The sequence below is a fragment of the Monodelphis domestica genome, chromosome 4 (assembly GCF_027887165.1).
Source record: "Monodelphis domestica isolate mMonDom1 chromosome 4, mMonDom1.pri, whole genome shotgun sequence".
Lineage (NCBI taxonomy): Eukaryota > Metazoa > Chordata > Mammalia > Didelphimorphia > Didelphidae > Monodelphis > Monodelphis domestica.
In genome coordinates, this window is record NC_077230.1 from 6,872,763 (window position 1) to 6,878,762 (window position 6,000).

General features: G+C 43.5%; 1 protein-coding gene across 4 annotated transcripts in view; it reads left to right on the forward strand.

Annotated features, from left to right (window-relative positions):
- Window positions 1-6,000, forward strand: part of APP (amyloid beta precursor protein) — a 137,187-nt gene that overhangs the window by 70,731 nt on the left and 60,456 nt on the right. The window lies entirely within an intron of this gene.

The following is a 6,000-nucleotide window of genomic DNA, read 5'->3' on the forward strand; positions in this document are numbered from 1 at the left end:
GTGTACGTGTGTCTGCAATTGTTCCTCTCTCATGGATCCCAAACCCTTAGAGAAACTTGATACAACGGTTTTTACTACTTCTAGCCTGAGTGCCTTAATTGAGGCTACAGGAGGCCTTCCCCAACTTCTCTTAATTCCTTTGCTTGTCCTACTTTAATTATATTCTACTTCTCCTATATATAGCTTATTTATATATGTGTAAATATAAATAAAATAAATATATTTAATAAAATTTACAAATAAATATTTAGATTTAAATAAACCATATATTAAGTAAATATAGTTAGCAACATATTTATAAATATATAAATAAGCCATATAGTGTGGGTTGCCGCCTCCCTTATATTGTGAACTCCTTGACTACAGGGTCTTATTTTGCCTTTTTTTGGTATCTGCTTAGCACAGGGCCCGGGCTGTCGTAGGTGCTCAGCAACCAATAGAGATTGGTCAGTAATTACGCAGCGTCCCCGTGCCCGAATGGCTCCTTGCTTTCATAGGCTGGGCCGCATGGAGGGAGGCTGGAACTCTTGGGGGCTATTTTAGGCCCACATGACCAGCTTTGTTGAGTCTTTAGCCGTCTGAGCCACCAAAGCTCAGGCGTGGTCTAAATAGCTCTTGAGTGCAGGCGAATCTGCTTTCCTCGGGAGATTTGAGTAGAGCATTGCAACTACCACAATCCCTCTTAGAGAATTTCACGTGTGATATAGGACGCTGTCTGTAGCATTCGAAGCCATTTCTTGTGACTCTCTTGATGGCACGGGTCAAGCTTCATTTTCAGACTGTGGTGTATTTGTCACTATCTGAAGTGTGGTCAGCAAAGAACTTATAAAGCAGAGATTCAAACAAATGTCCTCCTTCACTTTGTTGGTATGTTAAGTGATTTAAAATGTTGTGCAATCTCTCTTTCAGTGCCTTTAGAGCCTGCACTACGTCCTTTTAAATACCTTTGAAAATAGACTTAATTTTGGGAAGCAGCTAAAAGTTAGGTGAAGTTGATCACTTTTATAACAAGTGTTAAAAAATTTCTTCACAATAACTCAGAGAGAGGCAGCATTAGTCTACTCTTTTTTTTATTTTATTTTATGTTATTTTTATTTTCCAAAAAATTTTATCTTTTCTAAACCCTTACCTTCCATTTTGGAATCAATACTGTATATTAGTTCAAGGCAGAAGAGTGGTAAGAGCTAGACAATGGGGGTCAAGTGACTGGCCCAGGGTCACTCAGCTGGGAAGCATCTGAGGCCAGTTTGGAACCCAGGACCTCTCATCTCTAAGCCTGGCTCTCCATCCACTGAGACACCCAGCTGCCCCCTACTCTCATTTTATTGATGGAGAAATCAAGACTCAGTGTGTGACTTACCAAAGTCCACCTATATAGAAGTATTAAACTATAACTAAAATCCACAACTGTAAGACCCCAGTTCTCTTGTTCCTCTACTCTCTAGAATGAGTGAATAAAGCAAGTGATCAAACCGAGTCATAGATTGGGGGGTCAAGATGGGACATGATTCACGTACATCACGAGACTATCTCTTGTTTCATTCATGAGCTCACTCTGAGGTTTAGTTCAAAAGAGTTCCAAAATGATTGACTTCATCATCAACTCTTTGTGACTGGCTCGAACAGGAGAGCATTTCTGTCCGCTAGAAGGACCTGGCGTGCCGTAATCCAGGGGGTCATGAAGCGTTAGCCACAACTGGTCTAGCCCAACCCCCACCCCTGTTCTGTGCCTGCTCACACAAAGCCTCTGTGTCCTTTTGAGGGTTCCCTGCCTGTCTGACACCCTTACCTCGAATGATAGTGGCTTCTTCTTGTTCCCTTCCTATCAGTTCTGTGGCACAGATGTTTGCACTTAGCAGAAGAGCTCGTATACTCGGCCGGCCTCGGACCTTTTGTGGGCGCCCCCCCATTCTCCTTTCCTTTCTTTTGTGGGTGCCCCCCCATTCTCCTCCTTTCCTTTCTTTTGTGGATGCCCCCCCATTCTCCTCCTCTCCTTTCTTTTGTGGGTGCCCCCCATTCTCCTCCTTTCCTTTCTTTTGTGGTTGCCCCCCCCCATTCTCCTCCTTTCCTTTCTTTTGTGGGCGCCCCCCCATTCTCTTCCTTTCTTTTTTGGGCGCCCCCCCATTCTCCTCCTTTCCTTTCTTTTGTGGGCGCCCCCCCTTTCCCTTTTCCCTCTCCTCCTCTGTGGGGCCTTCTTTCTCGGGCCTCTGTCTTGCGTGATGGCTTTCATTTGGCCTTGCTCTGAGGACCAAAGGAAGGAGAGAGGCCCAAGACGGCTGCCCTCGGACGGGAGCGACTCTGGTTTCTCTTCCCTTCCCCGATTGCAGCGGCCTTCAGGAGCGATGAGCATTTCACTCCCCGTGGGGAGGGCAGTGATGCTCCCTCGGGCGGCATCGTTGCCACCGGCAATCCCTGAAGCGGAAGTTGGTCTGTTGACGGTCCAGCCTCCTTCCGCACCCCGGAGAAGCTTCTGGAAGAGTAGAACATCCTGGGGGGGGTCACCCCTTGGCTGTGGGCGGCCGGGTGGTTCTTTTTCCTTTTCCCCCTTTGCTGCCCGCAGTTTCCCTTTCTTGGCTCGGACTCCCAGGAGACTCTCTGCCTCCAGCGGCTCAGTCTTCTGGGGTCCCCGCAGGCCGGGAGACCTTTCCTGTAAGGAGAGGAGAGCGCCTGCTCCCCTGTACCTCCACACCCCTGCCCAGAGGAGAGCTTCGATGCCTGCTGGTGGAGGGCAGAATGCAGTGTGTATGGGTAGCCCCGGCGGCTTTCTGTACCTGCAGTACGTGCGCAAGGCTACGTGATGACGGCGTCTTGGAACTTCTGACCCTCAGACTCGCGCTTCCTTCGGGGTCCCGGGTTCGAGCCTCGCTTGCAGTGGGCACGTACAAGCCCGCCTGGCTTCTTGGGCCTGTGCTCTCGCGGATAAGAGAGGAGGATTCCTAGGAAGGCCTTCCCTTTGCCAGCGCAGAGAGACATCGCTTTGGCAGCTGTAGAGCTTCGGGGGGGTCTTGGAGGGGGTCAGCGATGGGGCTTCGTCCTAGGAGGAGCTGCTTATCAGCTGACCCAGCCCACAGAGTTGGCTCTTTTTAGTCGTTTGAGTCACGGCTGAAAAGCCGGGCTCTGAGCCACGTTTCCGGGAGCGTCGACGTTCGCCCCTTTCCCAGAACGGAATACTGGTGTATTGGGATAGCCACGTGCTTTCCCAAACGCAATGCTTGCAGCTCTGCTGGCTTTGGGCCTGGAGCTCCGGACACGTCACCGAGATCCTGACCCCGAGTAAGTTCTGTAAGTTCCGTCGGATCCAGAGTCGGCCAAGGCGCTGCTCTTCGCCTGACGTTCTCACTCCTCAGCTAGGACTGTGCGCGGGCCTTTTCTCCGCCGCTCAGAAGCCTTTCCGGCTTTCAGCCCGCTCGGGCTCCAGGCCCTCTACTGCTTAGGAGTGTGCTCCCTGCGCCTCCCACTTCCCTAGGACCCCGGCATCACCATCGGCCACCGCACACTCGCAGGCGTGTGTGTCTCCTCAGGAGGCGGTAAGCCAAAGATCGCTTTTCCTCGTTGCATTCTCGATGCCTGCTCCAGGGCCTCTGTTGTTATTGGTGCTATTTTAGCTTTATCGATGGGGTTTGGGGTAACAAAGTGACAAAATTATGCAAAATTAATACTACAAGGATTCCTTCTAAAAGTACATGCAACATTTCACATCTGTAAAACTGCCCTATTTCTCATTTTTAAAAAAATTAATAGATCTGCCCCATTAAAAAAAAGAAAAGGGGGCAGCTGGGTAGCTCAGTGGATTGAGAGTCAGACCTAGAGATGGGAGGTCTTGGGTTCAAATCTGGCCTCTGTGACCCTGGCCAAGTCACTTAACCCCCATTGTCTTTAAAAAAGAAAAGAAAAGAAAAACTCATTTTCTTGTTAAATATTCATAATCATATATAACAGATTCTTCCAGTGGTTGAACACAAAAGCATATATGTCTCATTTCACCCTAGCAAATCTAGTGCCTCTCTATAATGGATAGTATGTCTTACTATTGGTCTACTATAATCCTAAAACAAGTTGTTTGCTTTTAGAGGGTTGTTATGTAAATTATTTTGGTTCTACTCATTTCATTTTATATTATTAACTTGTAAAAGGTTTCAAAATTATTCATTTTACAATAATAATGTTATGAATTGTTCCTCTGGTTCAGCTTACTTTATTTTGCATGACAGTGTTTTACACATGGGAACATAAATTTTTACAAACTCAATTCCTCTTCCATTAACTATTGTCTCATAGGTCAAATTATCCCTACTGTGTACATACAGTGATACAGAATGCTGCATCTTTTACTGTATCATAGTACTACTAACGTGAATTTTATCCATGTCCTCCGACACATATGTTTTAACTTAATTTTGAAGTATTACATTAGATGTTAGATATGTGGCAACATGTGTAAGGATAATTTTAGGGTTGTGACTTTAAATTAATTGGTCGCCAGGGAAAAAATCCTAAATAAAACACCCAAGTCAGTCTGGAAATTTATGGAAATTTCAGTTAATATAGAGGGAAGGATTTTTAAGGAGAAAGAGGAAAGAGAGTATAGGATTTCTCCCACCTGGCCTGTGCCAGGGGAAGTTGAAGATCTCCACCACTAGGTCTCTTAAGGAGATTAGAGGCTTCTATGAGGATAAAGTTTGGAAAATAAAGGATGAAAAACTCAGCCAGAAACTCAACCACTGAACCAGACAATAGTTGTGGCCATCAGCCACCTCTTCGCCTCAAAAGGTACTGGAGAGAACAAGTGACATGAAATAGACCGTGTCCCCTCCTCTAAATTTTCACGTCTACTAATCATATCTGAGGCTTTTCTCCAGGACTACCCATTCTTTAGTTCTTATCTTCTTTGATTAGATTATCTTTTGAGTTACTTAACCCTTCTTTTTTAGTTACTTAACATTTTGTGATTAATTTACCACCTTTTTGTATTAAGAGCTAAAAATAGACTTAGCTTAAAGTTCTAGCTTCACTAGAAAGTAAGAACTAAGTACCTTCTTTGTTCAATCAGGAGATTACAATTTCATCTTCTCCATAAAGTAAGATCTAAGTAGGGTGGAGTAATCTAAATTTCACACATGCTGTCTTTGATGCATTAAGAACATATTATTAATCTATGTTAAAAGAATATTATATGGAGTATTGATTAGTAGTGGAGTTTCTTAGTAAAAAATTAGGGACATTTTAGTTGCTTTATTTATATAGCTTCAAATTGTTTTCCAACTGTTCTGATTTACAGCTCGCTCTCTATAGTTTTGTGGGGGGTTTACTTTTTGGTGTTATATGTTCATATAGCACTCATGTGCAAATCCTTCTATGCCCCCTCCAACATTGATGATGACTATTTTTGTCATTTTTGCCAATTTGCTTAATTTGTTTTGCTGTTCATTCCTCTGATTAGTGATTTTGAGCATTCTTTCTTATAGTTGTCAAAAGTTTTCCATTCTTTTGATAACTACTTGTTTATAACTTTTGGTCATTTATCTATTGGGGAATAGCTTTTGGTCATAAATATATGTTCATAGATTTTGTATGAATTTGTAGAAATTGATTTAATGGACCATTTATTTTTTTGTCCTGGGTGAATTAATTTTGTTTGTGCAGAAAGTTTTCAGTTTCATATAATAAAAATTGCCTATTTTACCCTTTGGTATGCTTAAAAAGAATACATCCGCTTGTTGAGAGGCAGATGATCTGATTTTTTATGGTATAATCTTTAATACTAAGCATTTAGCATATATTAAGAATCCCTAAGTTGAATTAGTGCTAAGAACTATTCAAAGCAAGTATAGGTTTACTCCCTGCACTTTTGAGAATTCATCTGAAACAGATGATATGATATGTGTTTATCATTCTAAAAGATTGATGTTAAAACCTATTACCAGCTCCAGGTAGAGAGATGATGATCTAAGAGTATCATGAAATGTATTTTTGGGGCATGGTCTATATGAGAAATGTGGT